The sequence below is a fragment of the Aedes aegypti genome, chromosome 3 (genome assembly GCF_002204515.2).
Source record: "Aedes aegypti strain LVP_AGWG chromosome 3, AaegL5.0 Primary Assembly, whole genome shotgun sequence".
NCBI classification, from domain to species: Eukaryota; Metazoa; Arthropoda; class Insecta; order Diptera; family Culicidae; genus Aedes; species Aedes aegypti.
Window position 1 is genome coordinate 157,675,900 of NC_035109.1, and position 16,584 is coordinate 157,692,483.

Here is a 16,584-nt window from a genome sequence, read left to right on the forward strand (position 1 = left end):
TGGGCTTGCCCTTCGCGTAGGTGAGTCGTCAATGTTCGTGCCAGGCAGATGAACAGTATTATCCGTTACGATAACGGTCGTTTCCGGAATTTCTCTGGTAGAGTATCGACCAATGCTCATTTTTCAGTTAGTGATCGCTTGACTAAGAATGCTCATTCAAAAACTTATTTTAATCCGTCGGGCAGCCGTTCGAATCTTTAATTTCGAATGTATCTACCCACGGAAAATATTTTGCCGATATCGTAGCAGGTAATTTGATCTCCTCCCGTTTACATACAATGAGTACCCATTCTACTTGTTTCAAATCAAATGGTACAAACCCTGCCGCCACAGGAAACTTCTACTCCAACTTATCGTTTACCGAAAATTCTAACGGAAAATCATCAGATAATGTACCCACTTCAAGTGATATGACTGATCAAATTGTTATTGGGTTACGTTTTTCTAATGGATCCAATAAATAATAATTTAAACATTTTAAATTGGAATGCTCGTTCTTTGAATGGTTAAGAGGACGAATTGTTTAATTTCTTACAGCTAATAACGTGCTCTTCAGGATATTTCTCAATTCTTATAGCCCTAAATGTTTTTCCTCTTTTAGAAATCCATCTACGATTGATTTGGTCTTAACCGACTCTAGCCATCTTTGTAGCCAATTAGTTACTCATGCTGAATTTGATTCTGATCATGTCCCTGTTACATTTCAAATATCTCATGAAGCGATTCTCAATCCTATCAGCTCCACTTTCAATTATTTTCGAGCCGACTGGAATATATATAAAACATATATTGAATCTAATCTTGATGTTAACTTTTCTTGACAAACAAAACTTGATATTGACAATGCTCTTGAAACTTTAACAAATTCCATTGTTGAAGCCAGGAGCATTGCAATTCCAAAATATGAATTCTGGATATGATTCTTGATCCGTATTAAAAATGTGAGGAGAAGGCAATTTCAACAGTAGAAGCATTAACCTAAGAATGCTAATGTCGCTGCTGTTCGTGTTACCAACATCTAGTTTGCCACGAACTGACAGCCTGAGTACCGGGCATCAAAGTGTCAAATTAATTATAAAAACATAAACATCGACAAGGCATTGAACAAACAATGAAAAACCATAATTAAAGGTAATAATAATTAAAATCAGTTTTGTGACAACAGCGCTACTAGCGTTCTACTACTAATATTTCTATTATTTCAACGCACTCGCGATCCTGCTATGAAAATGAAGGATTGTTCATTTTATAAAGTTGACCAATAAACCAATAAATTTATTTCAACACTTTGTATTGCATGCACAAAGTGCACAATCTTTTTAATTTATCAATCAAATCGCAATCGGATGTCTGTACAACGTTCGACTAATGTTGTGATAATAAAAAGCCACCAAAATAATAACATTTCACACTGATAGGGCACAACGTTTAGAACAGACGATTTTTGGTGGTTATCAAAAACAATGATTTTTGGAAATTGGCTGGAAAAATCGACAATCTATATTTTTTATTTTCAAAAAAGGCTTGTTCCTCGAATGCATCATCAATCAGAAGCCTGCTGAAAAATAACAAGATCTTTTTGGAGCAACAGTTTTCCAGATATCATAGAATCATTTTTCATCGATTTTTTTTTTTAGAGAAAAATATTTTAAATTACCATGGAACTGATATGAGTAGAATTTTTAGGTTTAAAGTATGTCCTGGCGGAAGTACTTATATAGTATTAATATGACAAATTACCTACGCCTTCATAAAGTTTCTTATTTAGTCTCTACGTCACATTTGAATCACATTAGAAAAACAAATGCTTTATTTCTAATAGACCTCTCAAAGCAGACAATTATTAAATTTGGGAACACTGTTGGGGCTGTACTGAAATCGAATTTGTTTTCTATGGATTAGTTTCATAATATGTTATTCTTATATTAACTCATAATACATTCGGAGAAAAACGATTAAATTTTGCTGCAGATCGATAAATATGCATACAAGATTATAGAAGTATGAGATTTTTTAATAAAACGACCGTATAGAGAAAAAAATATACCTAAAAAATGCGGTAAAAGCTCAAGATTCCGCTTTCTTTCATACAATTATAGTTTCTTTAGTAATCCAAATCAGATTTTAACTTTATTGCTAGGAGTAAAATGACGGTGTTTTAGCAAATGTGGCCATAAAGGTTAAATCACGAGAGTGACCAAGTGTCAGAAAATGATGGAATATAATTTACCCATTTAAAGCTCTACCTTCATTAGAACAGTTAAGGATATCAGCATACCAGTTGTTCATAAAAATGTGGATTTTTTATGCGAAATATAATGCTTAACCTTTGACGAACAGTTTTTATTAAGAGTTTTTAGAAAAACTATTTAGTTTTTCAACCAAAAGCATTTTGTAAGATTTTATATTTTCATAACATTGTTTAACTTTTTTAAACGATGTTCAAAAAATCGATTACGATTTCATCAATAAATAAAAAATATATAGCAAAAAACAAAGTATCCACTTTATAAAATTAACAGTCCTGATATGGCAGGATTTGCAGAAAGAATTAAAAGCGATTTTCGCAATTAAGAAACCAAAATTTTGAAAATAAAATTGGACCCTGGCTCTAAGCTCTTTTAGAAAATAATCTTAAATTTTGAAAAAAAATAAACTCAGAAGTTAATACCGGCATTGAAAGAGGAGAACACATTATTACTAACTAATTGCGAAAAAGCTCAGAAACTTGCTGTGAAGTTTGAAATTAGGACTTACTTGTCCGATTGAAAATCAAGTTACTCAGGACTTCGAAAACATTCTCAATCAAGAGAACGTTATCGAATGTTCCTGGGAGACTGATTTGGAAGAAGTAAGAACTACTATTAAAAATATCAAAAATATGAATGCACCTGGCTGTGATGAAATTTTCTACATCCTCATCAAGAAACTTCCAGAAAGTAGCTTATCATTCTTTGTTGATATATTAACAAATATTTTGAATTAGCATATTTTCCTGACAAATGGAAAAATGCTAAGATTGTTCCAATTCAAAACCAGACAAAATTCTTGCAGAAAAGATCATTTTGAAAAGATCATTTTGAAGAGATTGATGGTTCACATCGATGAAAATTCAATTTTTGCCGATGAACAGTCCGGATTCCGCCATGGATCATTAACATTTACGTGTAACAAATTTGATTCGTTCAAACAAATCGAAAGCCTTTTCTACTGGTCTTGCTCTCCTAGACATCTTAAAAGCATTCGACAGTGTTTAGCATGACGGCTTGATTGTAAGATCAAAAAACTTTAATATTCCAACATATGTTACATACATTGTAAGAATAATCCAAATTTATCTGTCAAATTGTACACTTCAGGTTGATTATCAGAACTCCAAGTCTAAAAGACTTCCCGTAAAGCTGGTGTTTCTCAAGGCAGCCAATATTATACAATATTTTCACAGCTGACTTACCTGAGCTTAATTCTATTAATGTCACTTTAATCTAATTGCCGTAGCAAGGGAGTTACCTGAGTTACCTCAGGGATGTCAAAAATCTTTGTTTGCGGATAACACAGACCTCTCCGCCGAAGATCGAAGCCTGCCTATCATCTGTAGTAGATTTTAAAAAGTTTGAATATTTTTTCTTCATACTTGCCAAAATCAAAGATGTTTTCTCATGATTTCCTCAATAATCCAAAAGCTGTTCAAGTAGTTTTAGTGTAACGATGAGAAGCTAACAAGAGCTTAATTTTGTTTAAGGCTCAAGAATCCATCATTCAATCATCACCAATCATCAATAATTCAAAACCAAATTTGTCGTTAAAATTTAGAGAAATATTTATGAACATCTACCATCGTACTACAAATAACAAGCAGTGCAGTGATAGATTTTAATAAACATTGCTTCAATTTCGAGCAAAAAAACTGGTTTTGAAAATTTGTAAAACGATGTTGGTTATTTTCCTCTTAAGAATTTATTATGGTAGTGTTGCCAAACACATAACACTAAGGCTTAAGTGACGAATATAATGTTTGAAATGATACTAATGAAAAAATAAGAATAAAAAAACGAACATAATATACAATTTATTATGAACAATAAATATATATTTCGTATTAAAGAAACAGGGCAATATAAATGATATATGATACAGTAATTTGGGTCATTCGGACTCAAAGAGTCTTAGAGAGGATTTTGATTGCAAGAGCAAAAGCTATGAACTGAGCTATTGCAACTGCCATACAACGTTTCGTCATCTTCTTCATTTCGCTGAGGTTCCTCAGCTGTGGGTTCCAAGGAGAAATCGGGAACATCTAGTGGCTGCTCACCATCCAGAGGCAGTTCATCATTATTTTCAATCGCTGCGGAATACAAATTTATGTTTTCATTAAACAATTGCGGCTCTTCAGCTCTTGAACTGAGCTCTTCAGAATCCGGGTAATTCTGATCTAAGGGAAAATTAGATTCGTTGTTGTTCTCCTCAAATACTCCACTTCTAGCTGCTTCTGTGGTCGTAGTGTCATCAGTTTCAATTGGGAATGTTTGAATGATTTCTGAATGGGTTACTGAAGGTTGTTCAGGTAACGATTCATGGAAAGCTGACGATGGGTTGTTTGGTTGTCCACAATCGATGTTAGAATCCGAGACATGAGTTTCCGAGTCCAACGAGAAATTTTCAGGGGCATTATTTTCAACATCTTGACTGCCAGTATACACCGGACCTTCTGTGGGGGGCTCCGCAGAGGAAGGAAGTCGATAGTAGCCGATGAAAACGACGGAATCGCTTTTTTGTGCAGTATTCTCCACAGGGATTTCAGATGTTTGATTTGATTTTTTGGACTTGATTTTCTTTGCCGGATTTCCAGTTTGACGGTTGGCTCTCCTTTTTCGCGGCGGTGCCATGGTCTTTGTTTTGAACCTTTTAAGCGATACGAAATGGCGGACAATCTGATATGAAATGTCATGGCAAACTTTGTAAATTAAATCAAGTTAAGCAGTAGAAGCACTGCTTTAAATCTGAGACTTTAAGTCTCCCCCAAATCAAGGCGATTTTTTTTGGCGACAGCGGCAAACAATCGCCGCGATTTCGCTGATGTTTCGCTGCATGCACAGTTTTATGAGCGTGCCCAAGCCACGGTAGCGCGATTTCGCTGCGATTTTCGTCATGTTGGTCTAGATAGTACCATATAAAGGCTCCCCCAGATAAAGCGACTTTTACGGCGACAGTGAAAACAATCGCCGTGAATTCGCTGATGTTTCGCTCCATGCACTGTTTGATGAGCGCGTCTAAGCCACAGCGACGCAATTTCGCAGCGATTCGCGTCGTGTCAGTCAAGATGGATCCATAGAAGAGTGCTTGCAGCGACACAACAACGAAATCGCAACGATTTTTTGACGCTGTCGCCGTAAAAAGTCGCGTAGATTTGTGGGAACCTTAAGAGTGCTTGCAACGACACAACGACGGAATCGCGGCTATTTTTCGTCGCTGTCGCTGAATAAAATCGCGTTGATTTGGGGGAGCATTTAAGCTGCGATTCAGAAATTGAGTGTTTGAGGATGCCCCTAGGGAGAAGCTATTCACTTCTTTTGTAGAATCTCGTAGCAGACAGACTTTTGAAGCAATTTAAGAGTAACGGTTTACCAAGTTACAAATGTACTAACGACTGTTTGTCTTGGTAAGTGTGTCGTCTGTAAACCACGTTATCATTGAGATGGGGAGCGGGGTGCTGGCCAAGTAACTACAGAAACCCACGCGAGGGGTAGGGTTAGCAAGGACAACTACGTGGTATATCGGATAACAGAAAGTGTTGTTGGCATAGAAGCATATAATTTAAAATACAAATATATTTTTTTCAAATCTGTAACAGCTCAGTCACTTACGACAGAGTATTAGCACGAATGAAAAGTGAGTGAAAAGTGAAAATAAAATCTGAAATATGACGCAGTTACTCCACTCAGCGGGGCAAGTGGGGCACATTCAATAAATTGTGTTAATCCACCACAAAACATTCATTGTTGCTATTGAATGAGTAGTCGACAATAGTACTTCAGGTTGGACACATATTTAATGTAATTGACGGTATCAATCATAAATTTTACAACGCTTTTAAAAAAATTCTTTGTTGAATGCAATATTGCATCATTCCTTAGATTTAACTAAAATTCTTTTTGAAAAGCTTTCTGACGAGTTTAAGGTGGTCATATGCTCCCTATAAAAGTTGCTCATTATGAATTACTTTCAAAAACTTTCAATTACCACCGCAATTGAAAAAATGCCAAATGATTGATGTTTGGCAGAACACCGTTTCCTCCTCCTCCTCTACTTCTTCTTCTTCTTCTTCTTCTTACGCATTACGTCCTCACTGGGACAGAGCTTGCTTCTTAGTTTAGTGTTCAGTGAGCACTTCCACAATTTTTGGCTGAGACCTTTCTTTGCCAAAGATGTCATTTTTTGCATTCGTATGATGTGTGGCAGGTACGATGATACTCTATTCCAGTGCTTCCCAAACTTTTTCAACTTTCGCCCCCTAGAGGCCAACATTTTTCTGGAATCGCCCCCCTGATATGTGATTATAATATTTCATTTACGTAGTGCTGTTCGGCAAAAAATGGCCTCGACTCACATATCCACAGAATCATGCACTGCTGGATTGCAATTTATAATAGCAATTTTAACAATATTTTGAGTGCATTACAGGCTTCTGAATCAGTTTTCGTTACAAATTCAGCCCAGTTCAAACTATTCTAATGTAATATATGCATAGGCGCCAACTTGTGACGTAGTTGGGGGATGATTCGTTAATGGTGATTTCATACTGATTTGTCTTTTATTTCTGAAATTACTGCAATAATTTTCACAAATTGTGATCAAAACGTTGACGTTTCTGGGGACGATTTTTTTCATTCAATCCAAAAACACTGATCAATGAAAAACCAGAATGTTTTTCAACTCATATTTCAATGCTATATATAAACAGGGTATTTTTCTAACACCAAGAAAAATTTGTCTCGGAAATTTTTTTTGTACCATAAGAAATTATAAGAATGAGTGCAACCGAAACTTCAAAATGGATACTGTATATTTTTTTCTATAAATTCCCACATAACAAAATACTTATATAAAATATTGGGCATTTGCAAAAAGTTCTAAAAATTCTCAGATACATGTTTTGTACATCCAAAATATGTTGTTTGTTTGTTTGTTTATTTTATTTTCGACACTTTACACTTGAGAAGTGCATTCGTGTCGTATTTTAAATTCAATTATAATAACATAATATACTATACTACAATTTAGTATTTTTCTTCTTGGATCTAGTATAATGAACTTTCCATTCCGCATCATCTATATTGCCATTCAGCGCGCACGATCGTTTTGGTTCATTCTCTTCCTTCGACCCACTCAATGTTCCAGTTGACAACCGCCTCTTGCCGCATTCTAGGTCTATCTCCGCTTCATTTTCACTTACAGTGCGATGCACGTATGCTTTTTTATTGTTGCTCTCTGCCGTGTCGTCATCTGACTCCGATCCACTAGTGTCGCTTTGGTCCGGTGGTGGATCAACAATGCCGCATTGGTTATCTTCATTTCTACTTTGCTGTTTCTCGGCGCTTCGTGGTGTGGGGAGTTGTTTCTGTTTGTCGTTGAGAGATGACTGTTCGCATGCCTTCGGATGAGTGACGAGTGTGGTTTGATTGTCGATCACAATATGAGACGGTACCGGTTTCTCTACCTTCATTTTTTACCACTCGTACGCCGTTCGGTACTCCTGGGAAAAACTTCTTCCATACTTCGTTGTGGATGGACAACACTCTGCCGTACTGTTGCATATGGTCCATTATGACAGTATTGGACATTTGCGGTGGAAGATCGTGGATCCTCAAAGTTGTAGTTGGTCCATCTACATACACTGGAATATGGTAATTAATACCTTCATGATTGAACCAGTGCCGCAGATAGTGTTGCTTTTGTAGTCGTGGTGCGATGCCTGGGTCGTTCATTTCCATGTAAACGCAGCTCTTCAAGTTGTGGATCTGGATGTTCTTCACATCGGCCATGTCGATTTTGAGGATGTCTTTGATGAATTCCTCCACTTGGGACATTCCTGGCCGTCTTGGCAGGACACTGAAGTCGACGACAAGAGTGTTTCTCCTGTGGGAAGACATTTTGCATGGACTACAAAACTCTTCCGCAGCAGGTGTCACGGGTGATTCAATTAAAGATTGGTAAGAGCTACGTATGAAAAGGCGTCTGTCGCGCACGGAGAGCGGTTGTCAACTCAAAATATGTTGTGTTTTAAATGTTACCTGTGACTAATCATCCGACCTTGTGAAAATCTCCGACCGACCATTCTTAAAACTATTCTTTTAAAAAATCTGAATGCATAACATGTGTTTGACAATTATCAAGTGTAGTCTATCATAATTTTAAAATGACCCTGACTGGAGATATATTGAACCAAGGTAAAATATTCCAGGAATTAGTTTAGTTTGGAATTGCTGAATCTTCAGATGTGTGTCCTAAAAAGATTATGAATTATTATTTTCAAAAGCTCCCGTGTTAGCCTTTTTGCCCCCTTTCTGGATTTTTCGCTCCCCAAATTCTGTTTAACAAATTTTCGCCCCTTTGAGCCTGAAAATCGCCCCCAGGGGGACGAACTCGCCCACTTTGGGAACCACTGACTCTATTCCCAGGGAAGTCAAGAAAATTTCCATTACCTAGACACCTTCAGCAAGGCTTTGCTTTGTAGTCGCGGACTCTAACCCCTCGGCTAAAAAGACTCCAGAACACCGTTTACTGATTCGAATTAAATTGATTAACTCATTACGCGTGGTAAAAATAAATTATGGGTAAAATTATAAAAAAAACCCAAGTGGTCGGCTGGGATTTGAATCCAGGACTCTTGTATACTAGACGAGCGCTTTACCGACTAAGCTACCGATACAGCTAACTAGGCGCTTTACCGACTAAGCTACAATAACTTAGAAGAATACAAGTTTCTAATTCAAATCCCCACAGATCACGCAGACTCTTTTCATAACCCATATCCATCCATCTCATATATACTACAAACGCGTGCAGAGCGAGTGCGATTTTCAAGTGTTGAAAATGTTTGCTTATCATATTATTATTATTATCTTTATTAACGAGATTTGCAGCCCGAGGCTGGCTCATCTCGGTTGGCTTATCATATGGAATTACTTTTCGCGATTACTAATGCGAAGTATGCACTTCAACAGAAAAGTAATCGCCTATCTCGATGCGTGGGAAATTTTTTTGCAAGAAATGCTCAAGAAAAGCATTTTTCTTTGATCGCAGTACGCAGTTGAAAAGAAATGTCAACTCAAATGGAGCTCACTGTAGAAAATTTCTTGACCATTTCTGGGGCAGAATTTTTTACTTTTCTTGATCGGAACAGCATACTTAGCTTAAAAATGGAAAACATTGAAAATAAAGTCTCAAACGCAATGGTGGCGGAACGGCAATGGAAAGCGAAACCGGTTCACCAGTATGAACTATAACAGGCTTATCGATTCAGTGTTGGTTCACTTTCATTCATTGGCAGCTCAATCAAGATGGTGTGATACATGCTGGCGAACCGGTTTCGCTTTCCGTTGCCGTTCCGCTATCATTGCATTTTGACCTTATGGTTCGATGGAACAGAAAAAGTGTGGATTCTTTTAAATCACTCAAACTTTCAACTAAGTGTTTGTTGAATTTCGAAATTGTACATATTTTGAAAACCTAAAATTATAATTAATAGTTTTACGAAATGCATAATTTATCTTCCCTTATCAATAATTGCGCAATAAATGAAGCATCTTTTTTGACAAGATTTAAATTTTGGAGGTTTCTATACTAGTCAGAATTATAATGATTGAAATTTGCGGTATAGGGTGTCCCAGAAAGTATGGGCATGACTTTGATAACGAGAATCACAATATTTTTCAAACAAATAAATATTTTTAATTTTTTGTATTTTTCTTTGTGGCATTTTCAATGTTGCCTGTGGAAATTTTGTTTGAATATGTAAACTTTTACATTGAAATTTTTCATTTTAGAAAATCAATTCTCATCTAGCCAGCACACACCCTATTTTTATGTTTTGTTGGAACTAGCAATAAATGTTTTTAACAAAATCCTTCAATGTGGTGAACTCAAGTACATTGTATCTAGGACGTTCCACAAGAATTTTTGTTTGGCTTTGCTAGAAAACATTTGACAAAATGGTAAAATTCTAAAAAAAAGGCAAGTTTTTCTCTCCACATACGATTACTTCACGAAATCATAGTTTTTCAGGTATTTTTAATATGAATATTGTTATTTCATTTAAAATTTACTCATGTCAAATGCCTATACTTTTGGATAGGCAACACAAATTAAAGGTTTTACATGTTTTATCGGATATACACGGACGAGATTTTGACCCTTACAAAAATCTACCACAGCAAAAATCGGATTTTGGATTTCTTTTCACATTTCATATACTAAAGTTTATAATGTCAAATAAAATAATTAATAGTCTGATCATTTATCGTATCGGCAGTGACAAATATATTTTTTTCAGAATTTTATTGTACGTACTTTATGACCCAGCACAAATTTCTTACAACAGAGTCGCTAAGAAACAATGCAATTTGTGCAAAACTGATAAGAAGAGCTTTAAGAAATGTAGCACCATCAACAAACAGGTAGGGAAAAAATCGTATTAAAATTCAATATCTACTCTTGATAAGGGATCATGCACAAATTACGTCACGCTCCGAGGGGAGGGAGGGGGTCAAGCCAAGCGTGACAAGCCTTACAAAAAAATCGGAGGACTCATACAAAAAACGTGACAGAGGGGGGGGGAGGGGGTCAATAAAGTTGAAATTTAGCGTGACATAATTTGTGCACCATCCGTAGTAAGTAATCAAGTAAAAGAATAAAATGTGTGAAAATCAGATTTTTATCTGCATTAGTCTTGAAATGGCAATTTTCTAGCCATGTTAGTTGAAGATGGCGCTGAATTCACAACTCATACACAATATAAATCTCAGTAAAAAGAACTACATTTGTTGTGTTCAATACACTTCCCAAAAATGCAAGTCAGTCCCATGCAAGATTATTATAATGACAGATTTACCGATCTTAGCAGTCAGTGGGTGCGCGGTGTGGTGAGCTGCGGGGAAGGCGGAAGTGACAGTTGGCGAGTTGGCTAGCTGGCGGGTTTGTGTCCTCAACCGTTTCTATGGGGTTGTTAGGTAATGTTTACTCCAACAAACATAAACACAGTGAAGTGAAAATTTTCTCCTGCATTTTCTCGCGAATAAAATTTCGGTGTTTTGTGTCGAAGAAAAGCAGATTACTTGAAAAATTTGTTTACAATTGCATGTAATGCATGTAAATGTGGAAATTTCGAATAGTGCAGCGGGTGAGAGCCACCCACCACCGATGGTCTACGATGAAAGAGAGGATGCGCCACGGTGTCACCGTCTGACGATGACGGTTGTATTCTTGTAACTTTATCTCGTAAGTTAAGTCATTCTACTATCAGTGCATTACACAGTGAAGTAAATTCAGATACTTTGTCGCGTGTACCGCACAGATGTGGGTGTAAAAGAAACATTCTATACATACTTTGTCACGCCATGCATCTGATATCCAAACAACCAAAACAAACTCGCCAGCTGTCACTTGGCATTTCAAAATGGCGGAATGGGAAATCTGACACATTGTACTACCTCCCTTCTAGATACCTTGGTCCCATGTTTTCTGGATTCCTTATTATTATAGCCCTAACTTTCAAGAAGAATACCACTTTTAAAATCTTACCACAAATGAGCATTGCCTGAAGGTCACACTTACCACGGATTTTCACAAAATCATAGTGTTTTGAGTTGAGTATTCATACGCTATGATCAGCCACTTGTCGATTGTATCCAAATATTCTTCAAGAAATCATAATCAAACATAAATTAACGTGTTTAAAAGAATATTTTGAGTCAAATTAGGAATGTTTTAGTTAAATCAATCAGCATATATGCATTCTTGACTTAGCCTCGCCAAAAAAACAGTTTCGCCAGATTTCTCAGTTTGTTATGGATGCATTAAATACGCTGCCAGAAACCAGTAATAATAATTTCTCTGTTAGGCATCGTCGTCGCAAATTGGTTCGGACCAATAATGTCATTGGGGATGGGTGAGTGCTCACGGGATATGTTAATTTTCCTACTTTGCATTGAAAGCTTACCGCTGCACAGTTTCCCAAAGCTGGCCAAAAGTTAGAAATCCTATGTTTTCAAATGCTTTCACCGGTATTTTCTGGCTCTCTTTAGTATTAAAAAGCATTTTTTAAGTTTTAAAACAATTGGTGTGCATGTCGATTTTTTACATCATATGAACTGTAGAGATGTCAGCCAAAATTGATTCTTTTAATTTCGTCGATTTTGTTTCATCGGATCCTGTATTTTCGCAGCTACATATAATATGGTCAACCAATTGTATAACATGGAACTTCTGAAAAAAAGCTTGTTCTACCAAATACATCGGAACTATCGATTTATCGTTAGAAGAACGGTCGTTAAAAGAGGGTGGAGTGTATCATGTGATGTCAGTAGATTGAAATTTTTGAACAATTTGAATGAGATTTGTATTTCTTGCCAACATTTGTGTAAAGTGCGGCCACTGTGCGGTGTTGGCACTTCATGTCAGTTATAGTGTAGGCAACTAGAACCATACTTGTTTCGGTCGATGGGGGATGGTCAAACTTTTATGTTCCGTGGTACCAATTGTGATGGTTCGGCATGTCCTGGTGTTGGGCTCAGACCAGAGAACATTGCCATTGTAGGTCGACCGGTTGACAATGGTGAACATATATTTCGAACGTTCGGTGCGGTGGTGACTTCGAAGCATGTGAAACAATATTTGGATGGAGTAATTGAATCCAACTTGAACGAGAACATGTTCTAGGCTTGGTTTAATGAAGGACAGACGATGCCGTGAAGTGGTGTGATAAAGAGACATAACATTTTCATATATGGGCTGAAACATAAATTTAGTAATTAAAAATAACCTCCATACGGGTCCTTCGTAGCTCAGAGAAGAAGCGTAAAACGACTAAGCGAGACTATGTTGAAGATTTTTGGGTTCAAACTCTTTAACTCCCTTGTTCTGATAATAAACACTATTCGAACAAAGCGTGTAAACTTATGTGTGAACATAATAGGAGTGGGATATTTTATAGATTCTTACATGATATATTATGTGAACATTAATGATGTCCCATGTAATTTATCAGGAGTGTATGAAATTCATTGACATAAAAAACTCTTTTGAACGATTTCAAACTTCAATATACATGATTTGATGCTTACTTCACATAAATAAAGTTTGCTTGACTCGTTTCACCTTAACATTGTAGCATTCACCCATTAATTGAATGAAGTATATAGTAATATTAATTAATATCAGCATTACACGTCTGACAGGGTTACTGGCACCGAACCAAAGCAAAAAATGACTCCAACACTCACGAACATACATCAGATAATTAAAAACACCTGAGAAGTAACTTCCCAAACGTGCATGGGAACGGTGTAAGCTTCCGACTAACAGTACTGCAGAGGATTCCCTTCGTCACGACATCCACCAACCCATTTCCCTCAGTCAACTTTCTGATGTTCACCAGTTTGTTTGATGGTTTTTTCCCATGGTCTTCATTAGCTCTAATAGAAAAGTTCTGCGTGTTTGCGATGCCAGCTAGGGTGAATGTACATTCGCTAACAGTTATTTTTGAGGTAAAGCAATCGAATGAGTACCATCGTCATATGTTTTAATATTGTCTCTCAACGACTGTTAACTTTGTTGGTTTAACTTATGTATTTTTTTGAATCATATGGGTTCAGGCTCTGAAAAATTTAACGATCGTTGACACATAAGCCATAATTTCATCCTATTTATTCGCCTGTATTCATACAACACGACATTTATCGTTCGTGGAAGATAACGTGGAGATAACATTCTGATCAAGAAACAGAGGTGAATATTTTTTTATTTTCTGTGCTCTGTTTGCAACTAAAGGGGTGTTCAATGGTCCAATAGAATATAATTAGGTTGTTAAAGGCTGTAATACTAGAAATTATGAAAGTTATTACCAATTTTATACAAAACATAAATCACCCGAATGGCTCGATACTGTTTCAGTCTGTGAGAGTTGCTGCTCTTGAACGCTCACGTGCCACGTACCAAACGAGAGAGTGAATGTTTACATTCATAGGGCTCTCCGAATACGATGTGCCACGAACTGTTATGGTTCGCTCTGTTACACTCTCCGAATATGGTTCGATCGGCTTATTCGGATCAAAATCCAAATACTGTATGGGTTGGAATGGAATGGAATGGGTTGTTGCGAAAAAAAAATCGTTTTGTGAGTTCTATACCGGGCAGAGAGCGTTAGAACCATTTTCAAAATTTTGTTCTGAATCCTCTGCAGAGCTTTCTTCTTGGTATTACAATAGCTGGTACAGTATAAAACATGGCTAACTTGAAAATATTGTGAAAATATTAGTGAGGCTAGCTGCCTACGAAGAGGGTCAGTTTGTTTCAGTCACCATCTGATACTGACGGAGGATGGATGTGCTCCGTGAGGCGTCTTCTGGTGGCTGGACGGTTTTTTTTTTGTGGAGGGGCTGGGAATCGAACCCATGACCTTCCGCTTATGAAGCGGAAGCGTAACATCAAGACCCCCTAATAAGTGAATATAGACATTTTATATATGTGTTACATGTGATTGAAATGTCTTCAATGTGATTTTTTAAAGTCAAATTTGTATCTACCATGGGCTTTAAATAGATAGTAAACTTCATCTGACCAATTTATTGGAACCCCTCTCATCGTGACAACATGTCTACTTGAAGGTTTTAAATAACGTGCTTTTGGTTTATGCGCGAATATTATAAGTTGAGTTTTGGAATCATTGGGAAAAATTTTCCATTTTTGCAAGTGTGAAGAAAAAATATTCAAACTTTTTTGCAATCTACCACAGCTGACACGCAGGCTTCGTCCTTTGGCCGAAAGGCCTTTTGACATCGGATTTTGACATAACGGTTTCAAATTTCTCTTCACACTTTGGCATTGCAATGCCACTTGCTTCCACAATGGAATTTGTTTATATTTCGAGAACAATGTCAATATCAAGTTGTGTTGGAATGAAATGTTAACATCAAGAACTTCAAAGTATATTATCACAAAACTAGGTTTAGTTAGTTTCTAACCTCTCATTTTTATGCCAGCATTTACCACAAGATTCAGAAAGCTTTTCGTTGGGCTGGTAGCATCTGAGTGCTTTAAAAATAGGAAATTTAAGACTACTTGCTGAAATGAGACCTGAAAGGGACCAGGAAGAAGCCGAAAAACGATCCATCAAGAACCAAGAAAACAATATGATATCTAGTAGGAGTCAGAAGATAAGAGTTTGAATCTTCATAGCATCAAAGTAGAAATTTCTCAAAGATCTAAGATCTTTTTTTGAGAATTCCTTGCGACATTACGACAAGTATTACTGTATGTTATTTTTATTATTATCTTTATTATCGAGATTTTCAGGCATGAGCTGGTTCATCCCCTAATACTGTATGTAACAGAAATAGAATTTCTCTAAAAATATTTCAGAAATCATCTGAATTCATCCAAAAAATTTTCGAGAAATTTTTCAGGAATGTCATAACTCCTCCAAGATTTTATCCAGTGATTCATCCATCGATTTCCCAGTGACATCCTCCATGATTCCCGGTCAAAAAGTATTCTAAAATTCAATCAATAACTTCTCAAGAAATTCCATTTTAAATTGTCTTTCAGGATTTATATGAAATTTTAACTAGGAATTGCTCTAAAGATACTTTAAGCAATTGCTCCAGAGATTCCTTCTAAGATTTCTACAGAAATGCATTCAATAATTTTTTGAGATTTTCTTAAGTTACCCGACCAATGGATTACATCAAAGAAACTTTAATACAATTTAAACAAAATAAGTCATAATAAAAAAGTTATTCAAACTTTGTTTTAGTTTGAAACGCAATTATAACACAGTTTGTTATAATTAATCTAAAAGCAATTTGAAATTGAATGAAAATAACAAATTTTGTTATAAGTCATTTATGGCAAATTACACAATTAGTTATGTTTTTGATTAGCTTGAAACATTATGAGTTATAATTTCGTTTAAAGTTCGTTCAAAGTTCGTTCAAAGTATTACACAATTCGTTTATATCTTGTTTAATGCAGAAGAAATATAGTTAATTTTTTGTTACTTTAACTATAAATGAACCAAAATTTTAACAAATTTTGTTAGGGAAAACGTAATTACTGAGTGAAAAAATCTGTAACAACTCTGTCGGGAAGCCTTGAAAGTTTTTTTTTTCGGGAATTCTTCCAGGAATGTCTCCAGAATTTTTCCTGAAAAAACTTGGGTGAGTTTTGAAGTCACCCTTAATAAAAAGGGATTTCTTACCTCTTGAACAAATTTTAGAAGATTTCCCAGATTATGTGCTAAGATCATCTAAAAAAAATCTAATCTCAAGACAGTATTCCGCAGAAATTTTTGTAGAAATTTCTGGAAAA

At 36.1% G+C, this 16,584-nt stretch overlaps 1 protein-coding gene across 6 annotated transcripts in view; it reads left to right on the plus strand.

Annotated features, from left to right (window-relative positions):
- Window positions 1–16,584, plus strand: part of LOC5574550 (ras-specific guanine nucleotide-releasing factor 2) — a 714,561-nt gene that overhangs the window by 37,811 nt on the left and 660,166 nt on the right. The window lies entirely within an intron of this gene.